At 42.1% G+C, this 23,986-nt stretch overlaps 1 long non-coding RNA gene across 1 annotated transcript; it reads left to right on the top strand.

Annotated features, from left to right (window-relative positions):
- Positions 1 to 4,018: 4,018 nt before the first annotated feature.
- On the top strand, positions 4,019 to 22,444 carry LOC134343614 (uncharacterized). The gene is made up of 3 exons (XR_010017289.1): positions 4,019 to 4,246; positions 9,768 to 9,871; positions 22,017 to 22,444. It is a non-coding gene; the product is annotated as an uncharacterized LOC134343614 (long non-coding RNA).
- The last annotated feature ends 1,542 nt before the right edge of the window (positions 22,445 to 23,986 follow it).

The following is a 23,986-nucleotide window of genomic DNA, read 5'->3' as shown; positions in this document are numbered from 1 at the left end:
GGCGTTGTGGATAATGAAGCAGGTTTTCAAAGCTTGCAGAGATTTAGGCCAGTTAGAAGAGTGGGCTGAAAGATGGCAGATGGAGTTTAATGCTGAAAGATGTGAGGTGCTACATTTTGGTAGGACTAATCAAAATAGGACATACATGGTAAATGGTAGGGCATTGAAGAATGCAGTAGAACAGAGGGATCTTGGAATAATGGTGCATAGTTCCCTGAAGGTGGAATCTCATGTGGATAGGGTGGTGAAGAAAGCTTTTGGTTTGCTGGCCTTTATAAATCAGAGCATTGAGTATAGGAATTAGGATGTAATGTTGAAATTGTATAAGGCATTGGTGAGGCCAAATTTGGAGTATTGTGTACAGTTCTGGTCACCGAATTATAGGAAAGATGTCAATAAAATTGAGGGAGTACAGAGGAGATTTACTAAAATGTTGACTGGGTTTCATCTCCTAAGTTACAGAGAAAGGTTGAACAGTTAGGTCTTTATTCTTTGGAGTGCAGAAGGTTGAGGGGGGACTTGATAGAGGTATTTAAAATTATGAGGGGGATTGATAGAGTTGACATAGATAGGCTTTTTCCATTGAGACTGGGGGAGATTCAAACAAGAGGACATGAGTTGAGAATTAAAGGGCAAAAATTTAGGGGTAACATGAGGGGGAACTTCTTTACTCAGAGGTTGGTAGCTGTATGGAACGAGCTTCCAGCAGAAGTGGTTGAGGCAGTTTCGATGTTGTCATTTAAAGTTAAATTGGACAGCTATATGGACAGGAAGGGAATGGAGGGTTATGGGCTGAGTGCAGGTCGGTGGGACTAGGTAAGAGTAAGAATTCGGCACGGACTAGAAAGGCTGAGATGGCCTGTTTCCCTGCTGAAATTGTTATGGGGTTATATGGTTATAGGATAGACAAAGGAGAACCAGTTGATATTGTGTACTTGGATTTTCAGAAGGCCTTTGACAAGTTGTCACACATGAGATTGCTTAACAAGCTATGAGCCCATGGTTTTACAGGAAAGATCCTAACACGGATAGAGCAATGGCTGATTGGCAGAGACAAAGAATGGAAATAATGGGAGCCTTTTCTAGTTGGCTGCTGGGGACTAGTGGTGTTCCATAGGGGTCTATGTTGGGACCAATTCTTATTACATTAGATGAAAATGATTTGGATAATAGAATTGATGGCTTTATTGCAAAGTTTGCAGATGATATGAAGATAGGTGGAGGGGCAGGTAGTTTTGAGGAATTAGGCGACAGAAGGACTTGGACGGATTAGGAGAATGGGCGGCGAAATGGCAGATGGAATACAGTGTCAGGAAGTGTATGGTCATGCACTTTGGTAGAAGAAATGAAAGGGTTGGATATTTTCCAGATGGAGAGAAAATACAAAAAAAAACTGAGGTGCAAAAGGGCTCGGGAGTTCTTGTGCAGGATTCCATAAAGGTTAATTTGCAGGTTGATTCTGTGGTGAGGAAGACAAATCCAATGCTAGCATTCATTTCAAGAGGACTAGAATATAAAGGCAAGAATGCAATATTGAGACTTTGTAAAGCAATGGTGAGGCCGCACTTGGAGTATTGTGATCAGTTTTGGGCCCCTTATCTTAGAAAGGATGTGCGAAAACTGGAGAGGGTTCAAAGGAGGTTCACGAAAATGACTCCAGGACTGAATGGCTTGTCATATGAAGAGTGTTTATGGTTCTTGGTCTGTATTCACTGGAATTCAGAAGAATGAGGGGTGACTTAATTGAAACCTTTCAAATGGTGAAAGGCCTTGACAGAGTGGATGAGGAAAGGATGTTTCCTATGGTGGGAGAGTCTAAGATCAGAGGACACAGCCTCAAAATAGAGGATGTCTTTTTAGAACAGAGATAAGGAGAAACTTCTTTAGCCTGAGAGTGGTGAATCTGTGGAATTCTTTGCCAGAGACAGCTGTGGAAGCCAAGTCTTTATGTATATCTAAGACAGAGGTTGACAGGTTCTTGATTGGTCAGGGCATGAAGGGATACTGGAAGAAGGCAGGAGATTGGAGCTGAGAGGAAAAATGGATCAACAGCGATGAAATCGCAGAGCAGACTCAATGGGTCAAATGGCTTAATTCGGCTTCTATATCTTATGATCTATGAGTGGTTGGCCAAACTTGGGGTTTTATCTTTGGAATGAATGAGTCTGAGGGGAGACTTGAAAGGGGTTTTAAATTTTGAGAGGCATAGATAGGGTAGATGGCCAAAATCTTTTGCCCAGTGTAGAATCCGATCAGATTCCTTCTTCTCCTGCACTGTATCTTCCCTACCCACCTGACTTCGCCTTCACTTTGTAGCTATCCTCCTCCTCTTCCTCCCCACACCTTTTTATTCTGGCATCTTCCCCCTTCCTGAAGAAGGATTCAGCTCAAAATGTCAACTGATTATTCATTTCCACAGATACTGCCTGGCCCACTGAGTTCCTCCAGCATTATGTGAGTGCTGCTCTGGATTTCCAGCATCTGCAGAATTTCTTGTGTTCATGATTTGCACTTACTGCCGAGGAAGGTATGAAAACTAAAATATTGTCACACAGATAGAAAGCTAAAAAGTGGTCATAAACCTTCAGTATAAAATCTACATTGATAAATAAAATTCAGGAAAAATGAAAAGACTATAGAATTATCTGTTCCAAACATATTCTATGGCTAACAAATGGGCTGGTGCTGATCCTAACTCAGATGCCATTATATTACATGAATTAATATATCTAACTAGGAATGGACTGCAAAATTGTTGTAAGCTTAAGGCAATATGGCTTTATGGGTGAATGGAACAGCATATCCTGAGATGTGTTGGTTGTTAATACAAACAACACATTTCACTGAATGTTTCAATGTGTCTATAAAAGCAAATAAACATTGTGTAAAACTATCCATATGAAATAAATAATAAGAATGGGGAATTAATGAAGGACTAAATTATGATTATCCATATACTGTATATTTTAAGTATTTGGAGTTCCATGTAACAATAAATAAGATTATAAAGAAAGATGAAAACACAATTAAGGAGCCTGTTTAAAATGAGATAAATGTATCACATAGGGCTTGGTAATTGACTCCTATATAATGATGCTAATGTCCCCAGCTATGTGATGTGGGTGAAAGAGAACAGAGAGTAGCTGTAGATCTCATCAAATAGCTCCAAGCACTTAGATATGAAGAATATTTCACCACAGTATGTAATTCATTTGGTAATTGGTTTATTATTATTATCACATGTACCAAGATACAACAAAAAGCTTTTGTTTGCATGCCATCCAGACAGATCAGTTCATAGATAAGTACAATGAGGTAGTAACAATAACATAATCAGAATATGGTGTTCCATTTACAGGTAAGGTGTAGTGCATGTTGACAAATAAGGTGCAAGGGTCGTGGTAAGGTAAATTGAAAGTGCAAGACTTTATCTTTTTTACTCTTGTTTTTTAATTAGCTTCTGGAGTTACAAAACATAACAGGTACAGCTGTGGATGAACTAGGATCAACTAGGCTTATACTCGCTGGAATTTAGAAGATTGAGGGGGGATCTTATTGAAATGTATAAAATTCTAAAGGGATTGGACAGGCTAGATGCAGGAAGACTGTTCCAGATGTTGGGGAAGTCCAGAACGAGGGGTCACAGTTTGAGGATAAAGGGGAAGCCTTTTAGGACCGAGATGAGGAAAAACTTCTTCACACAGAGAGTGGTGAATCTGTGGAATTCTCTGCCACAGGAAACAGTTGAGGCCAGTTCATTGGCTATATTTAGGAGGGAGTTAGATATGGCCCTTGTGGCTAAAGGGATCAGGGGGTATGGAGAGAAGGCAGGTAAAGGGTTCTGAGTTGGATGATCAGCCATGATCATACTGAGTGGTGGTGCAGGCTCGAAGGGCTGAATGGCCTACTCCTGCACCCATTTTCTATGTTTCTATGAACCATAGAGTCTCCTGTAAGCATACAAAATGTTTTGCTGTAATTTATCATGAATTATTCATGTATCATGCATTATATCAGCTGCAAGATTTTTTTTTAGAATTAATTGCTTGTCTGAGTTGTTTTCCATAGATAAGACGGCAAGTGCCAGTTTTAAAAGGCCCTGCTGGATTGTTCCACTGAATACCAAATATCTTCAGGTGGTTCAACTTTCAGAGATGTTGTCTGATTAAAAGTTTCTGGTGATCAGAAGATTCCTCAACCATTGTGGTATCAAGTGGAAATGAAATGGGACTAATCAATTCTGAAGGTATAAAAAGGAGCTACACAGCAGTACCTGATGTTAATCAGAGATGGAATGCTAATGGATTAGTTGACAGTTATAGAGATGCCCACTGATACACCCAGCATTCTTTTCATTACTTGTAGAAACTGCACTGTGGTTCAAGACTTTACTAATTTTCCTAACATGACATCATTCCTTGAGCATATGATTCCCCCGGGGGGTAAAATTTACAGCTGTTGGAACTAACTTCTGAGAATAATATTCCATACAGATTGACTTCTTCCCTTGAAATGTGCCAGCGTCAAGTTGGATACCATTAATACCTGGAATCTTACTTTTATGACAACTTGAATACATTAATCAAGGAACTAATTTGTAATTTAATAATATTTTGTCAAATCTGGCAAAAACTGAGTGGAACATACTGAGATCTCTTTTTCTGAGTCCACTGCAGACCAACCAGTTATCCCTAAAGAATCAGCAGGAGGCTGCTATGGGAAAAGTGTATATTTTTCCTTCTTGTATTAATGAGAAGTCAAGAAGCATAGTAATGCTTGGTAATAATACACTCTAGCCCACACTGATTTATTTTCTGTTGCAGCCCCATTCTCCTACCTTCTCCCCGTAACCTTTGATGCCCCGATCTGTGATTAGACTCATTGGAAATCTCCGATACACCAATCCGTGAGTTGCATTTGGACACTCAATCAATGTGAAACATGGATGAGGTTTGAAGTCCAATTTCAGGCCTACCACACCAACTTCAGCCTCTGGGGGGAAACTAGTTTCCCATTCTTTGTTTTGCAATGAGTGGCAATTACAAATAATGGAATTGACTGAGGGTGGTGAATTTGTGGAGTTTGTTACCAGAGGCAGCTGTGGAGGTCAGTTTGCTGGGGGTATTTAGTCATAGTCATACTTTATTGATCCCAGGGGAAATTGGTTTTCGTTACAGTTGCACCATAAATAATTAAATAGTAATAAAACCATAAATAGTTAAATAGTAATATGTAAATTATGCCAGGAAATAAGTCCAGGACCAGCCTATTGGCTCAGGGTGTCTGACCCTCCAAGGGAGGAGTTGTAAAGTTTGATGGCTACAGGCAGGAATGACTTCCTATGATGCTCTGTGTTGCATCTCGGTGGAATGAGTCTCTGGCTGAATGTACTCCTGTGCCCAACCAGTCCATTATGTAGTGGATGGGAGACATTGTCCAAGATGGCATGCAACTCGAACAGCATCCTCTTTTCAGACACCTCCGTCAGAGAGTCCAGTTCCATCCCCACAACATCACTGGCCTTACGAATGAGTTTATTGATTCTGTTGGTGTCTGCTACCCTCAGCTTGCTGTCCCAGCACACAACAGCAAACATGATAGCACTGGCCACCATAGACTCGTAGAACATCCTCAGCATCGTCCAACAGATGTTGAAGAACCTCAATTTCCTCAGGAAATAGGGCAGAGATTGATAGGTTCTTGATTTACATGGCATATAAAGTTGCAGGGAGAAGGCCGGGGAGAGGGGCTGAGGAGCAGAAATAAGGATCAACCATAATTGGATGGCAGAGCAGGCTCAATGGGCCAAATGGCCTAATTCTTACGATGTTATGGAAATCCATTTGCCAAACCTCAGCCCACTTTGCTGACAGATTAAGATGCCCCTGTAATCTCCAATAACATCTCCTAATTTGTGTCAATTGCAAACTTGCAGTTCAAGCCATGTGCATTCATATCCAAATTGTTTATATGAATAAGAAATAACAAAGCCAACTCCTGCAGCACACCACTAGTCACTGGTCTCTATTCTGAGAAACAACCTTCAACCATCATCCTCTGCTTCCTACCACCAAGCCAATTTTGAAACCTCTAAATAGCTCTGCCCAGATTCCGTAGGACCTAACCTTCCAGATCAGCCTATGAAGTGGGATCTTGTCAAAGGAATTGCGAAAGTCCAGATAGACTACATCCACTACCCTACCCTCATCTACCTTTTTAGTTGCCTCTTCAAAAACTTCTAAGTTTAGTTGAGCACAACTTCCCATGCTTAAAGCCATGCTGACTCCTTCTAATCAGACTCTATCCAAAAGCTGGCAGACCCTGTCCCTCAGAATTCCCTCCAGAAATTTCCACATATCAGGCTGACTGGCTTGTTGCTGCTACTTTTTTAAACAATGGAACACATTAGCCACCTTCCAGTCTTCAGGAAGTTCATTAGTGGTTAACAATGAAGCAAGTATCACTGTAAGGGCCTCCTCAACTTCTCTAGCCTCCAACAAAGTTGGAGCACCTATTCCATCAGGCCCTGGGATTTATCCACCTTAATGTGCTGTGGTATTCACCTCAATGTGTTGTAAAGTGCTTAATGCTTTGCAGCTTAACATCTTACATAGTTATGATGAACTGCAATGCCAAGAAATAAAAACTTAAATGAGCATGGCTTTTCTTGAGACACTTAGACATAACTATTCCCCAAATCAGTGCATTATCACAACACTACACTTCACTGTTTGACCTTACATTTTTCAAACAATTGATAGTTTTAATTTCTAACTCAGGGGGAGAACATACAAACTCCTTACAGACGTTCAGAATTGAACTCCAAATTCCAGAACACCTGAGCTGTACTAGTGTTGTGCTAACAACTGCGCTATCTATATTTGATACAAATGAGTGATTTCCATGGCTCCCATAGATGTCCCTGAGGACTGGGAGAAATTCAGAGTCCAACAGAGGAGGACAAAAGGCTTAATTAGGAAAGGGAAAAAAGATTATGAGAGAAAGCTGGCAGGGAACATAAAAACTGACTGTAAAAGCTTTTATAGATATGTGAAAAGAAAAAGATTGGTTAAGACAAATGTAGGTCCCTTACAGTCAGAAACAGGTGAATTGATCATGGGGAACAAGGACATGTCAGACCAATTGAATAACTACTTTGGTTCTGTCTTCACTAAGGAGGACATAAATAATCTTCCAGAAATAGTAGGGGACCGAGGGTCCAGTGAGATGGAGGAACTGAGGGAAATACATGTTAGTAGGGAAGTGGTGTTAAGTAAATTGAAGGGATTAAAGACAGATAAATCCCCAGGGCCAGATGGTCTGCATCCCAGAGTGCTTAAGGAAGTAGCCCAAGAAATAGTGGATGCATTAGTGATAATTTTTCAAAACTCTTTAGATTCTGAATTAGTTCCTGAGGATTGGAGGGTGGCTAATGTAACCCCACTTTTTGAAAAAGGAGGGAGAGAGAAACCAGGGAATTATAGACCGGTTAGCCTAACATCGGTGGTGGGGAAAATGATAGAGTCAGTTATCAAAGTTTGATAACAGCACATTTGGAAAGCGGTGAAATCATCGGACAAAGTCAGCATGGATTTGTGAAAGGAAAATCATGTCTGACGAATCTCATAGAATTTTTTGAGGATGTAACTAGTAGAGTGGATAGGGGAGAACCAGTGGATGTGGTATATTTGGATTTTCAAAAGGCTTTTGACAAGGTCCCACACAGGAGATTAGTGTGCAAACTTAAAGCACATGGTATTGGGGGGTATGATATTGATGCGGATAGAGAATTGGTTGGCAGACAGGAAGCAAAGAGTAGGAATAAACGGGACCTTTTCAGAATGGCAGGCAGTGACTAGTGGGGTACCGCAAGGCTCAGTGCTGGGACCCCAGTTGTTTACAATATATATTAATGATTTAGATGAAAGAATTAAATGCAGCCTCTCCAAGTTTGCAGATGACACGAAGCTGGGCAGCAGTGTTAGCTGTGAGGAGGATGCTAAGAGGATGCAGGGTGACTTGGATAGGTTAGGTGAGTGGGCATATTCATGGCAGATGCAATTTAATGTGGATAAATGTGAGGTTATCCACTTTGATGGCAAGAACAGGAAAACAGATTATTATCTGAATGGTGGCTGATTAGGAAAAGGGAGGTGCAATGAGACCTGGGTGTCATTATACACCAGTCATTGAAAGTGGGCATGCAGGTACAGCAGGCAGTGAAAAAGGCGAATGGTATGTTGGCATTCATATCAAGAGGATTCGAGTACAGGAGCAGGGAGGCAGTTGTACAATGCCCTGGTGAGACCACACCTGGAGTACTATGTGCAGTTTTGGTCCCCTAATCTGAGGAAAGACATTCTTGCCATAGAGGGAGTACGAAGAAGGTTCACCAGATTGATTCCTGGGATGGCAGGACTTTCATATGAAGAAAGACTGGATCGACTAGGCTTATACTCGCTGGAATTTAGAAGATTGAGGGGGGATCTTATTGAAACGTATAAGATTCTAAAGGGATTGGACAGGCTAGATGCAGGAAGATTGTTCCTGATGTTGGGGAAGTCCAGAACGAGGGGTCACAGTTCAAGGATAAAGGGGAAGCCTTTTAGGACCGAGATGAGGAAAAACTTCTTCACACAGAGAGTGGTGAACCTATGAAATTCACTGCCACAGGAAATAGTTGAGCCCAGTTCATTGGCTGGATTTAAGAGGGAGTTAGATATGGCCCTTGTGACTAAAGGGATCAGGGGGTATGGAGAGAAAGCAGGTACAGGGTTCTGAGTTGGATGATCAGCCATGATCATACTGAATGGCAATGCAGGCTTGAAGGGCCGAATGGCCTACTCCTGCACCTATTTTCTATGTTTCTATGTACAGTATGATGTCCACAATGCTGAATAAAATACCTGAGGAGCTACAAGCAATCTCTAGAATTTCATGTTCATATCACCTTGTTCCTGTTATTCTTGTTCTGTTCTAGATTGTCAACTCTCTTCATTGGTTCTTTAAAATCTAAATTAAATCAACCTGAACCTATTAATCTCTAAAATTACCCCAGATTGTCAAAGTTAAATTCCCAAAAGCCTGAATAGTCATAACTTTTGAGATACTTTTTGAGGAAATCTGAGATAATTTTCCCCACATGTGAGTTATTCTTAAATTATCATTTATAAAGAGACAGATTTGCCAAGACTAAAATGCATGATAATTAACAAATGCATTTTGATCATTTTTCATAATTCAAAATTGTTTAATGTTATTTCCTGTACACAAGCGTAAAGGAGGATTAAATAATTATTACTCTGGATCCAATGCAGTGCAAAAAACACGCAAAAGATAAATAACACAATAATAATAAAAGCACACAATAAATATGAATACTTAAGACAGCTTATAATCATAGATTGATATTGTGTCCATAAAGTGATGCCTGGCTGTATGTAAGGGTCTGACAGAAAATAATAAAGTGAGGGGGGAGTTTGTGTGTAGAGGTGTTGATCAGCCTTACTGCTTGGGGAAAGTAATTGTTTTTGATTCTGGTGGTCCTGGCGTGGATGTTACACAGCATCCTCCCTGATGGGAGTGGTATTATATAAGTAACATCTGTTAAAAAGTAGAATCTACAGATGCCAATTATCTGAAATAAAAAAGAGAAAACTACACAGCAATTAAGGCAGCATCTGTGGAGAGAGAAACTAGGGCTTCAGACTGATGGCTTTTCATCTGCTTATTATATTCACTTAACAATGATTCTTTTCCTCTTACAGATGCTGTTTAACCTGTTGTTGTTACAGCAGACAGCAGCACCTGCAGTCCTTTGTGTCTCGGCTATTCTTCGGAACCAGGAAGGCTGAATGGGGGCCTGACAGAGGTATGTAAATTCATGAGGGGCATAGAGAGGACAAAAACATTTCCCTTGGCAGAGGAAATTTAGAGGTAATAATTGCTTTCCCCTCCGAGGGTGGTTGACATAAGGAATGCAATAACTGAGAGGGTGGCAGAGGGAGACACTCTCACAATATGTAAGTACCATTAGACGAACAATTGAAAATCCATGTCGTAGAAGGATGAAAGTCAATTGCTAAGAAATCAGATTAGAATAGAGATGGCTGGTATGGACATTTTAGGCCAAAGAACCCATTTCTGTGCTATGTAACTCTATAATCTAATCCTTTCACCATTTGTACTGTGAGAGGAGGTGGGTTCAGCAGCTACAAATAGTGTTTAAAAACATTTAGGCAGGTACATTGACAGGAATGGACAAGAAACATATGGTCAAACATAAGCAAATGGGACAAACTTAGATAGGCAGTTTGGACAACATGAACGTGTTGATCCAAGGGGCCTTTTTCTGTGCTGTATAATGATATGAACCTGTTTCACAGAGGAAAGTGGCTGTGGTGTTTGAGGATTATTATCCCAAACCTCAGGATTTTGCTGCAGGAATTCCTCAAGGCTGGACAGTAGACCCAATGCTGCTTCCTTTCATCAAAAGACCAGAAGATGAATGTTTAATGATGACCTGTAAAGAAATTACAGAGATGCAGAAGAACAATAAGTTGGGGATGGGGACATCAGGGATTTTAATCCCTAAGTAGTGATTATGATAGTAAAAAGGAGCATCCAGCATCAAGACATCCACCATACAGGCCCTGCTCCCTTTTCGTTGCTGACATTGGGAAGGAGACACAGGAGCCTTAGGTTCCACACTGCCAGGAGGAGAATAAGCAGTTGATATTTCAGGCTGAGACTCTTCATCAGAACCTGATCATAAGATCCGATGAAGGGTCTCAGCCTGAAACATTGACTGTTTATTCCCTTCCATAGATTAAGATCAACTACCTGACTTGGTGAGTTCCTCTGCATTTTGTGTATATTGCATTAGATTAAGCAGAACACTCACTGCCTTTAATTGTTTTGACAGGACATAAAATATTATCAAAAAAAATCATTGTTCAGATTATCCGGGTAAGAGATCTCAACCAGTAACATTTACTGAGAGTCCAAATGAAGGGTCTCAGACTGAAGTGTCAACTGTCCATGTCCTCTCAGATACCACCTAACCCGATGAGCTCCTCCAGCAGTTTGCTGTTGCTGCAGATTCCAACATCTGCATTCTCTTGTGTCTCCAATGCATTATTGCTGTACATTGTGTTTCTCCCATCCTTCTTCCCAACATCTGCAATAACACAGAGTATTAATTTCGCTCTGTTTTGACTTCAAGTAGCAGTGGGTAATAAGCTTCAGTTCAGTAAATACCCATTTCAGATTGCCCAGCAGAGGGTGCTAACTATTAAACTCAGATACTTTAGCTTCACACATAATCCAGAACAGATATGGCACCAGAATTATGAGAATTTCCTATTGAAGGAAGGCAAACAGTTGCCAAAACAGATCGTCCCTCCAAGCCCCAACTCATGATATGCTACTCTGAACCTAGAGTTTCCTAGTTACAAAGATATACCTGCTCATTCACCTATCTATGCTTGGGGGAAAATTTTCCCTTACTTACTTTTGTTGTCAGATGCTGAAGTATTTAGGTAAATTACCTGTTCACCAGTTGAAATTAATTCAATTAAGCAAACAATACAGCGATCTCTGTATGTGGATGTGAAGTCTTAGTCTGAACTAGGAGCATTATTGACATTGGAAGTCCTGAGGAAGTGAAAGGTATTTATAGATGATAAAGCAGAATGGATCAATCCCCAAATACAGTAGCAGCTAGCAGAGCAAATTGCTATTTTGTTGTGCAATTTCTGATATAATTACAAGATCTCATATGGCCCATTATATTTGCATTTGTGTGTGGGAAGGGATTAATATTAAGTGCCACCTAACATCCATAAACACTTTCCAAGTGGTCTTGGTATGCTGTCTCCAGTCTATCAAATATAACTTACAAACATAGGTTACTGTATCAGAAACGTTAACTCTGTTTCTCTTTCCATAGATACTGTCAGACCTACTGAGTGTTCCAACATTTCCATTTTACTTCAATTTTTAAAAATTTCCATATAAATGGGCTACTGTCAGATAAGAATGTTGAATTGAATTGACTTTATTACTTACATCCTTCATATACATGAAGAGTAAAAATCTCCGTCTAAATGTGCAATGTGCAATTTGTAATAAATAATATGCACAACAGGACAGTCAATATAACATACAAATACAATTGTATCAGCATGAATTAATCAGTCTGATGGCCAGGTGGAAAAAGCTGTCCTGGAGCTTATTGGTCCTGACATTTATGCTGCGGTTCCATTTCCCGGATGTCAGCAGCTGGAACAGTTTGTGGTTGGGGTGATTCGGGTCCCCAATGATCCTATGGGCCCTTTTTACACACCTGTCTTTGTAAATGTCTGGAATGGTGGGAGGTTCACATCTGCAGATGCACTGGGCTGTCCACACCACTCTCTGTAGAGTCCTGCGATTGACCAGAGGTAATAGTAGACGTGTTCGTAATCATTTGCCAAAACTCTCTAGACTCTGGGCAGGTCCCGGCAGATTGGAAGACAGCAAACGTCACGCCACTTTTTTAAAAAGGATGTAGGCAAAAGACAGGCAACTATAGGCCAGTTAGCTTAACATCTGTAGTCGGGAAGATGCTTGAAGCTGTCATTAAGGAAGAAATAGCGAAACACTTAGAAAGGAGGGGTTCCATTAGACAGACGCAGCATGGATTCAGAAAGGGCAGGTCCTGTTTAACAAACTTACTGGAGTTCTTTGAGAACATAATGAGTTCAATGGATAGAGGGGAACAGGTGGATGTCATATACTTGGATTTCCAGAAGGCGTTCGATAAGGTGCCGCATAAAAGATTTATAAATAAGATACGGATGCATGGAGTTGGAGGAAGTGTATTGGCATGGATAGAAGGCAGAGAGTTGATATAAATGCGTGTTTCTCCGGTTGGCAGTCAGTGGTGAGTGGGGTGCTGCAGGGGTTGGTGCTGGGCCCGCAGCTGTTTACCATTTACATTGATGATTTGGAAGAGGGGACTGAGTGTAGCGTAGCAAAATTTGTTGATGACACTAAACTGAATGAAAAAACAAATTGTACAGAGGATGTGGAGAGTCTGCAGAGGAATATAGATAGGTTAAGTGAGTGGGCCAAGGTCTGGCAGATGGAATACAACGTTGGTAAATGCGAGATCATCCACTTTAGAAGGAATAATAGAAGAGCAGGTTATTATTTAAATGATGAAAGATTGCAGCATGCTGTTGTGAAGAGGGACTTGGGAGTGCTTGTTCATGAATCGCAAAAAGTTGGCTTGCAGGTACAACAGGTTATTAAGAAGGCAAACGGAATGTTGGCCTTCATTGCTAGAGGGATTGGATTCAAGAGCGGGGAGGTCATGCTGCAACTATACAGGGTACTGGTGAGGCCGCACTTGGAGTACTGTGTGCAGTTCTGGTCTCCATACTTGAGGAAGGATATACTGGGTTTGGAGGCAGTGCAGAGGAGGTTCACCAGGTTGATTCCAGGGATGAAGGGGTTAGCCTGTGAGGAGAGATTGAGTCGCCTGGGACTATACTGTCTGGAATTCAGAAGAATGAGAGGGGATCTTACAGAAACATACAAAAACTTTGAAAGGGACAGATAAGATAGAAATAGAAAAGTTGTTTCCATTGGTAGGTGAGACTACAATTAAGGGACATTGCCTCAGGGGAGATTTAGGACGGAGATGAGGAGAAGCTGTTTTTCCGAGAGAGTGGTGAATCTGTGGAATTCTCTGCCCAGGGAAGCAGTTGAGGCTTCTTCACTAAATATATTTAAGATACGGTTAGATTGATTTTTACATAGGGGAATTAAGAGTTATGGGGAAAAGGCAGGTAGATGGAATTGAGTTACGGACAGATCAGCCATGCTCTTATTGAATGGTGGGCAGGCTCGATGGGCCAGATGGCCCACTCCTGCTCCTATTTCTTATGTTCTTATGAAACACAGTTCCCATATAGGCAGTGTTGCAGCCAGTTAGGATGCTCTCAATTGTGCCTCTGTAGAAAGCTGGGTGTGTTTAGATTTATCAAGAAATCCTTTCCAAATGATGATGAAACCCTTGGATCACTTTGGGTCCCAAACTCCTCAATTTTGTCTCTTACACCCCAAACTGAAAAAGAGACATTTTTCAATTCTCAATGCAATTTACCCAGTTGACTGGTCAATTTGAAAGCAATATATTCAAATTGCAGCAAGACAGATGATGAACATAATATGCAAATTCTCTCAGAGAGGCAAGCTAGGAAGAGGGGTAAGGATGGAAAGATCTATGGTAAGGCGGCACGAGGTTTAAAAGGAATTGGGGGCCTTTCAGAACTTTTCAGTGGGGTGCATCATCACCAGAAGTGGTGTGTTGGTGAGGCTGTGTGAGGTTTAATGAGAGCTTGGAGCCTTTCAGAACTTTTTGATGGGCTGCAATCATCCTGATCCTTTAGGCACTCAGTGGGGGCCAATAAAAAGAAGTGAGATGTAAGCGGAGTGGCCATTATGTGCGTGGGCCACTTTAGAGTGGTCAGGCTTGGGCGAGAACCGGCGCAGGCTAGAACTGAAGCTTGAGAGGTTGGAGCTATAACAAGTGTAGGCAGGATGGTAGTTCAAGCAGTGGAATGCTCCTGTCAGGTGTGGGATTTCAGGGAACCTAACGGTCTGCAGGAAGTGCTTCTGACTGACAAGGTCAAGGAACTGGAGCTGGAGTCGGATGCACTCAGGACCGTCCAGGAGACTGAAAACCTCATAGATGAGACTCTTACTGAGGTGGTCACACCCCGGAGTGCAGGTTTCAGATTGTAGATGGGTAACCACCAGGAGAAGTAAGGAACTAGTGCAGGGTTCCACTGTGGCCAGTCCCCTCAGCTACAGCTATACCCCTTTGGATGCTGCTGGTTGGGGCGGGGGGTGGGGGGGTGGGTTGTTATGACCTATCAGGGCACAGCAGCAGCAGCCAGGCTGGTGGCACTGTGGGTGACTCAAAAGCTTGGCAAGGAAGGATAAAGTTAGGCAGACCGATGGTGATGGGAGACTTGATAGTTAGGGGGACAGATAGCCGATTCTGTGGCCGTGAAAGAGAAGCCTAGATGATGTGTTTGTTGCCTCCTAAGTGCTAGGGTCCAGGATATCTCAGAGCGGCTGCAGAAGATTCTCAAGAGGGAGGGTGAGCAGATGTAATGGTGCACATCGACACCAATGACAGGTAGAAAGGGGGAAGATGTGCTATGCACTGAGTATTAAGAGTTAAGGAAAAGGCTGAAGAGCAGGATCTCCAAGCTGGTAATCTCTGGATTACTCCTAGTACTATGTACTAGTCAATGCAGCAACAGGATGATAGTACAGATGAATGAGTGGCTGAGAAAGTGGTGCAGGAGGCAGAGTTTCGGATTTCTGGATCATTGAGATCCCTTCTGGGGAAGGTATGAGATGTACAAAAAGGATGGGTTACAAAGGAAGGATGAACCCGAGGAGGAATCAATATCCTGGAGCTGTTGGGGAGGATTTAAACTAATTTGGCAGGGGTATGGGAACTGGAGTGATTGGGCTGAAGATGGGGCAGTTGGTATACAAGTCGATGAATTGTGTAGTAAGACTGTGAGGAAGGACAGGCAAATGATAGGGCAAAATTGCAGTCGGTGTGATGAATTGAAGTGTAACATGGGGGCAGAATCAAAAAATGTGATGAATGGCGGACTGAAGGTGTTATATCTGAATGCATGCAGTTTACGGAATAAGGTTAATGGTCTTGCAGCATGGTTACAGATTGGAAGGTATCATGTTGTGGCTGAAAGAAGATCATAGTTGGAAGTTTAACAACCAAGGATACATATCGTATGGAAAAGACAGGCAGAGGGGGTGGCTCAGTTCGTAAAAAATGAAATCAAATCATTAGAAAGAGATGACATAGGATCGGAAGATATAGAATCCTTGTGGGTAGATTTGAGGAACTGCAAGTGGAAGAAGACTCTGGTAAGAGTTATATACAGGCCTCCAAACAGTAGCTAGGAGGTGGCATATAAATTACAACAGGAGATAGGAAATTCATAGGATAAATTTACAATAGTCATAGAGATTTCAATATGCAGGTAGATTGGAAAGTCAGGTTGGTGTTGGATCTCAAAAGAGGGAATTATTAGAATACCTACAAGATGGCTTTTTAAAGCAGCTTGTGCTTGAACCCACTATGGAAAAGGCAATTTTGGACTGGGTGTTGTGCCATGAATTGGATTTGATGAGGGAGCTTAAGATAAAGGATCCCTTTACATGATTGAATTCACACTGCAGTTTGAGAGGGAGAAGCTAAAGTCAGATGCGTCAGTATTACAGTGGAGTAAAGGGAATTACAGAGGCATGAGAGAGGAGTTGGCCAAAGTTAATTGGAAGGGGATGGAATCAGAGATGACTGACGTTTGTGGAGGCGGTTTGGAAGGCACAGGACAGACTCATCCCACAGATGAAGAATCTCAGTAAAGGGAGATTGAGGCAAATGTGTCTCGCAAGAGAAGTCAAAGAAAGCATAAAAGGACAAGAGAGCGCATATAATATGGCAAAAATTAGTGGGAATTTACAGGATTGGGAAGCTTTTATCATAGTCATAGTGATACTTTATTGATCCCAAGGGAAATTGATTTTCATTACAGTTGCCCCAACCAAGAATGAGTATAAATATAGCAATATAAAACCATAAATAATTAAAAAGTAATATGTAAATTATGCCAGGAAATAAGTCCAGGACCAGCCTATTGGCTCAGGGTGTCTGACCCTGCAAGGGAGGAGTTGTAAAGTTTGATGGCCACAGGCAGGAATGACTTCCTATGACACTCCGTGTTGCATCTCGGTGGAATGAGTCTCTGGCTGAATGTACTCCTGTGCCCAACCAGTACATTATGTAGTGGATGGGAGACATTGACCAAGATGGCATGCAACTTGGACAGCATCCAAGTGTAGCACCCCTGGCCACCCTCAGGGTCGCTCGGCTCGCTGTCGTCTAAGGAAACAACCCTCGGCCCCGCCAAACTGGGTAATTAGTTTGTGTGGATGCTGTGTGATGTACCCCACCCGGCCCAAATAACAGACAATACACCAGATACGATTAAATGATTTGCAGTTTATAGATATTACTGGAACTATATAATTAATAGAGAATAAAATATAAAAGGAAAATAAAAGGCGCCATACTTATCAAAGTTCAATCTCTTTGTGCACAAACAGTTGCAGCTCAGGACCCTTCTTCTTCACCCTGCGACCCCTCGGACCACCTCGACCGGCCACCTGGGACCAACAACGGTGGTCGACCACATGAGTCCGTCTCTGTCTCCTCTCCGAACGCCCTCCTCGGGGTCCGACCCCATTAGTAGACTCAGAGCACCTGGTCCATCCTCTGTCTCTCTCTCCCGCCTTCTGCCCAAAACCCTGCGCATACAATATCTTACAGATACACCAAATACATAACAACTACCCCAATTGGTTTATAACATCTTCTTATCAGTAACGTGATTCAAACAAACTGCTAGCGGGAAGGACTTTCTCAGCAGTTAACATAACAAAGAAGCCCTTTCAATTATAACATAACAAAGAAGCCATTTTAATTAGATTACGCAGTGACATAAAAAATAGAAACCCCTTACACAAGAAACCAACAGAAGGCAACTATAAAAACCATAAGGAGAGAAAAAATTAAATATGATGTTATGCTGGACAATAAGGATTTTCAGATATATGAAGACCATAAGACAAAGGAGCAGAGGTTGGCCATTCGGCCCTTCGAGTCTGCTCTGCCATTTTATCATGAGCTGATCTTTTCTCCCATTTAGTCCCACTCCCCCGACTTCTCACCATAACCTTTGATGCCTTGGCTACTCAAGTACCTATCAATCTCTGACTTAAATACACCCAGTGACTTGGCCTCCGCTGCCGGCCGTGGCAACAAATTCCATAGATTCACCACTCTCTGGCTAAAAAAAATTTCTTCGTATCTCTGTTCTGAATGGGTGCCCTCAATCCTTAAGTCATGCCTTCTCGTACTAGACTCCCCCACCATGGGAAACAATTTTGCCACATCCACTCTGTCCATGCCTTTCAACATTGGAAATGTTTCTATGAGGTCCCCCCTCATTCTTCTAAGCTCCAAGGAATACAGTCCAAGAGTGGACAAACGTTCCTCATACGTTAACTCTCTCATTCCTGGAATCATTCTAGTGAATCTTCTCTGAACCCTCTCCAACGTCAGCACATCCTTTCTTAAATAAGGAGACTAAAACTGCCCACAGTACTCCAAGTGAGGTCTTACCAGTGCCTTATAGAGCCTCAACGTCATATCCCTGCTCCTACACTATATTCCTCTAGAAATGAATGCCAACATTGAATTCGCCTTCTTCACCACTGACTCAACCTGGAGGTTAACCTTAAGGGTATCCTGCACGAGGACTCCCAAGTCCCATTGCATCTCAGAACTTTGAATTCTCTCCCATTTAAATAATAGTCTACCCGTTTATTTCTTCTGCCAAAGTGCATAACCATACACTTTCCAACATTGTATTTCATTTGCCACTTCTTTGCCCATTCTCCCAATCTATCCAAGTCTCTCTGCAGACTCTCTGATTCCTCACAGCACTACCGGCCCCTCCACCTATCCTCGTATCATCAGCAAACTTAGCCACAAAGCCATCTATTCCATAATCCAAATCGTTGATGTACAATGTAAAAAGAAGCAGCCCCAACACGGACCCCTGTGGAACACCACTGGTAACCAGCAGCCACCCAGAATAGGATCCCTTTATTCCCACTCTCTGTTTCCTGCTAATCAGCCAACGCTCTATCCACGTATGTAACTTTCCCGTAATTCCATGGGCTCTTATCTTGTTAAGCAGCCTCATGTGCGGCACCTTGTCAAAGGCCTTCTGAAAATCCAAATACACAACATTCACTGCATCTCCCGTGTCTAGCCTACTTGCAATTTCCTCAAAAAATTGTAATAGGTTTTTCAGGCAGGATTTTCCTTTAAGGAAACCATGCTGAGTTCTGCCTATCTTGTCATATGCCTCCAGGTACTCTGTAACTTCATCCTTGACAATCGACTCCAACAACTTCCCAACCACCGATGTCAAGCTAACAGGTCTATAATCTCCTTTTTGCTTCCTTGCCCCCTTCTTAAATAGCGGAGTGACATTTGCAATCTTTCAGTCCTCCGGAACCATGCCAGAATCTATCGACTTTTGAAAGGTCATTGCTAATGCCTCCACAATCTCCACAGCTACTTCCTTCAGAACACAAGGGTGCATTCCATCTGGTCTGAGAGATTTATCTACCCTTAGACTATTCAGCTTTCTGAGTACGTTCTCTGTCATAATTGTGACTGTGCACACTTCTCTTCCCTGACATCCTTGAGTGTCCAGTATACTGCTGTCTTCTTCAGTGAAGCCTGATGCAAAATACTCATTCAGTTCCTCCGCCACCTCTTTATCCCCCATTACAATTTCTCCATTACAGTACAGCCGAAGAATAAAAGAGAGGCAAGGGTAGGTGTCGGACCACTGGAAATTTACTCTTGAGAGGTTATAATGGGGGAGAAAGAAGTGGTGGATGAATTTAAGAAGTATGTTGCATTAGTCTTCACTGTGGAAGAAATAAGCAATATGCCAGAAATTCAAGAGTGTCAGGGAGCATCAGTGAGTGTAATTGCTATTACTAAGGAGGTGCTTGGAAAGCTGAAATGTCTGAAGGTAGATAAGTCACTTGGACCAGATGGTATACATCCCAAGGTTCTGAAGGAGGTTGCTGAAGAGATTGTGGAGGCATTATAAATGATCTTTCGGGAATCAAAAGATTCTGGAATAGTTCCGGAGAACTGGAAAATTGCAACTGTCACTCCACTCGTTGAGGTTGATTGTTAAGGATGTGGTTTAGGGGTGCTTGGAGGCACATGATAAAATAGGCCAAATTCAGCATGGTTTCCTTCAGGGAAAATCTTGTCTGACATATCTATTTGAATTATTGAGGAAGTAACAGGCAGGATCTACAAAGCAGAGTCAATGAATGTTGTTTTCCTGGATTTTCAGAAGCCCTTTGACAATGTGCTGCATATAAGGCTGCTTAACAAGGTAAGAGTGCATGGTATTGCAGGAAAGGTACTGTCAGAGATAGAAGATTGGCGACTGGCAAAGTGTGGGAGTAAAGGGGGCCTATTCTAGCTGGCTGCCAGTGACTAGTAGAGTTCTGTAGTATCGGTACTGGGACCACTTCTTTTCACGTTATATGTGAATGATTTGGATGACAGAATTGACAGCTTTATGGCTGAATTTGCAGACAATACAAAGATACGTAGAGGAGCAGGTAGTGCTGAGAAATCAAAGGGTTTGCAGAAGGACTTAAACAGATTGGGAGAATGAGCAAAGAAGTGGCAGATGTAATGTAATGTAGGGAAATGTACAATCATGCACTTTGGTAGGAGGAATAAAGGTGTGGACTATTTTCTAAACAGGAAGAAATTTCAGAAATTAGAGACGCAAAGGGACTTGAAAGTCTTTGTGCTAGAGTCCCTAAAGCCTGACTTGCAGGTTGAGTTGGTGGTAAGGAAGGAAATGCAATGTTAGCATTCATTTCAAGAGGAAATGCTGAGGCTTTACAAGGCATTGGTTAGACCAACTTGGAGTATTGTGAGCAGTTCTGAGGTCCTTATCTACGAAATGATGTGCTGTCATGGAAGAGGGTCCAAAGGAAGTTCATGAGAATGATTCTAGGAATGAAAGAGTTAACGTATGAGTAGTGTCTGATGGATCCAGGTCTATACTCGGTGGAGTCGGTGGAGTTTAGAAGAATGGGGGAGATCTCATTAAAACCTATTGAATATTGAAAGGCCTAAATAGAGTGGATATGGAGGGGCTGTTTCCTGTGGTGGGTGAGTTTATGATCAGAGGGCACAACCTCAGAATAGAGGGATGTCCATTTAGAATAGAGATGAGGAGGAATTTCTTTAGCCAGAGGGTGGAGAATTTGTGAAATTCAGGGTGGAGGTCTAGTCATTTAATATATTTGAAGCAAATGTTGAGAGTTCTTGGTTAGTCAGGGAGAAGGCAGGAGAATGGCATTGAGAGGGATAATAAATCAGTGATAATGGAGTGGAGAAGCAGACTCGATGGGCCAGTTGTTCTAACTCTGCTCCTATATGTGTCTTATTTTAGATTGCAAAATGAAACTTTGTCCCATTATTCTTTCATATTAATTTTCCTTATTTAACTATTTATTGTGCTCTTAAATCACACCAAAAGTTGTGTGGAGTTTTAATCCAAACTTTCACTAATATGTTTGGAGCCACTATGCAATGCGTGCGGTCAGATAGAAACACAGAAAATCTACAGCACAATTACAGGCACTTTGGCCCACAAAGTTGTGCCGAACATGTCCCTACCTTAGAAGTTACTAGGCTTACCTATAGCCCTCTACTTTCCTAAGCTCCATGTACCTATCCAAAAGTCTCTTAAAGGACCCCATCGTATCCGCCTCCACCACCGTTGCCGGCAGCCCATTCCATGCATTCATCACTCTCTGAGTAAAAAACTTACCCCTGACATCTCCTCTGTACCTACTCCCCAGCACCTTAAAACTGTGTCTTCTTGTGGCAACCATTTCAGCCTTGGGAAAAAGCCTCTGACTATCCACATGATCAATGCCTCTCATCATCTTATACACCTCTATCAGGTCACCTCTCATCCTCTGCTGCTCCAAGGAGAAAAGGCTGAGTTCACTCAACCTATTCTCATAAGGCATGCTCCCCAATCCAGGCAACATCCTTGCAAATCTCCCCTGCACCCTTTCTGTGGCTTCCACATCCTTCCTATAGTGAGCTGATCAGAACTGAGCACAGTACTCCAACCGGGGTCTGACCAGATCTGACAAACCACGTGGTAACTCGGACCAATGACCGAGACTCGGTGGACTCATAGTTTGGTGGAAAAAAGAAATTAAGCAGAATAATTAATCAAAGTCAACATAATATCTAATACTCCTTGTATTTATTTTATTTGAAGGTGAGGGCGAGCTGGCGTAGAAGAGGAGTTGAGGCCAGTATGGATCAGCCCTGACGATATTGAATGGCAAGGCAAGTCTGAAGAGCTAGATGGCCTACTGCTGCTCCTATTTTTCATGTTCTTCTTCTGTTCTTCTTGTATTATTTTTGTCACTGCAAAGACCAATCAATTGAAGCCTCATCTTTCAACAAGTCTTCATCTCTGCCTTTGAAAAGCCTAATTAATTGTTTGATGAATGGAAAACCTGGACAAGCCTACAGTGGCTTATCCTCAACTTACTGTCACAGATCCAAACCATCAAAAAAACAAAGAGGAGAGCTGTGAAAATTGGAGAAAACAAAACAAAGACTCAGAATTCAAATACTGCTGAATACATCAACGTAACTAAATTGTTCTGACCTCATCCACTGACTCCTAATTACTTACCTATTTCATAGAAACATAGAAACATAGAAAATAGGTGCAGGAGTAGGCCATTCGGCCCTTCGAGCCTGCACCGCCATTTATTATGATCATGGCTGATCATCCAACTCAGAACCCAGCCTTCCCTCCATACCCCCTGACCCCTGTAGCCACAAGGGCCATATCTAACTTCCTTTTAAACATAGCTAATGAACTGGCCTCAACAGTTTGCTGTGGCAGAGAATTCCACAGATTCACCACTCTCTGTGTGAAGAAGTTTTTCCTAACCTCGGTCCTAAAAGGCTTCCCCTCTATCCTCAAACTGTGACCCCTCGTTCTAGACCTCCCCAACATCGGGAACAATCTTCCTGCATCTAGCCTGTCCAATCCCTTTAGGATCTTATACGTTTCAATCAGATCCCCCCTCAATCTTCTAAATTCCAACGAGTACAAGCCCAGTTCATCCAGTCTTTCTTCATATGAAAGACCTGCCATCCCAGGAATCAATCTGGTGAACCTTCTTTGTACTCCCTCTATGGCAAAGATGTCTTTCCTCAGATTAGGGGACCAAAACTGCACACAATACTCCAGGTGTGGTCTCACCAAGGCCTTGTACAACTGCAGTAGTACCTCCCTGCTCCTGTACTCGAATCCTCTCGCTATAAATGCCAGCATACCGTTCGCCTTTTTCACCGCCTGCTGTACCTGCATGCCCACTTTCAATGACTGGTGTATAATGACACCCAGGTCTCGTTGCACCTCCCCTTTTCCTAATCGGCCACCATTCAGATAATAATCTGTTTTCCTATTTTTGCCACCAAAGTGGATAACTTCACATTTATCCACATTAAATTGCATCTGCCATGAGTTTGCCCACTCACCCAACCTATCCAAGTCACCCTGCATCCTCTTACAACACAGAAGGAGGCCAACCAGCCTAACAACTTTGAGCAGACCAATCCCATTATTCTCATTGCCCCCTCCTTACTTCCCTGTGACCCTACAATATAATCTTCATAACATTGAATCAATTCTGCATCAACTTTGAATTTTATACCAAGCACCTAAATGAGGTATAATTTACAATAGTCAGAAAAACCACCAGGGCATCTCCATATCATGGAGGCTAACCAGGGAAACCAGCATGTGTCACAGGAAGAAAACAAACTCCACAAGACTGTACTGGGGGTCAGGACCAAATCTGGGTCACCAAAACTGTAAGGCAGCAGCACTGTCTGCGGCACATTTACAGGAGATATTAGGTCTGGAAAAAAGGCCATCCTTCTGAAGAAAATGGCTCCAAGCCAGAAAATGATAGGTAAAAGGTAGTAATGAAAATGCAGGTAGTGTTCAGTTCAACTATTTCATGTGAGAAAACTACAAATTCCCTACTGCAGATACTACGTAAAAATTAAACACAGTGTAAAAAAATAAATTGGCAGAATGCCCTTGGCTGTAACTTGGGTTGGTGTGATTTAACTGGCAGGACTGGTTGCTAGTCTCAGTACATGACTGCATGACGTTATCTGTCACTGGTAATGATCCGCAGTGTGAGCAATTGAGTCAGC

This window comes from Mobula hypostoma, chromosome 3 (genome assembly GCF_963921235.1).
Source record: "Mobula hypostoma chromosome 3, sMobHyp1.1, whole genome shotgun sequence".
NCBI classification, from domain to species: domain Eukaryota; kingdom Metazoa; phylum Chordata; class Chondrichthyes; order Myliobatiformes; family Myliobatidae; genus Mobula; species Mobula hypostoma.
This window is presented reverse-complemented; position numbering and strand designations above follow the sequence as displayed.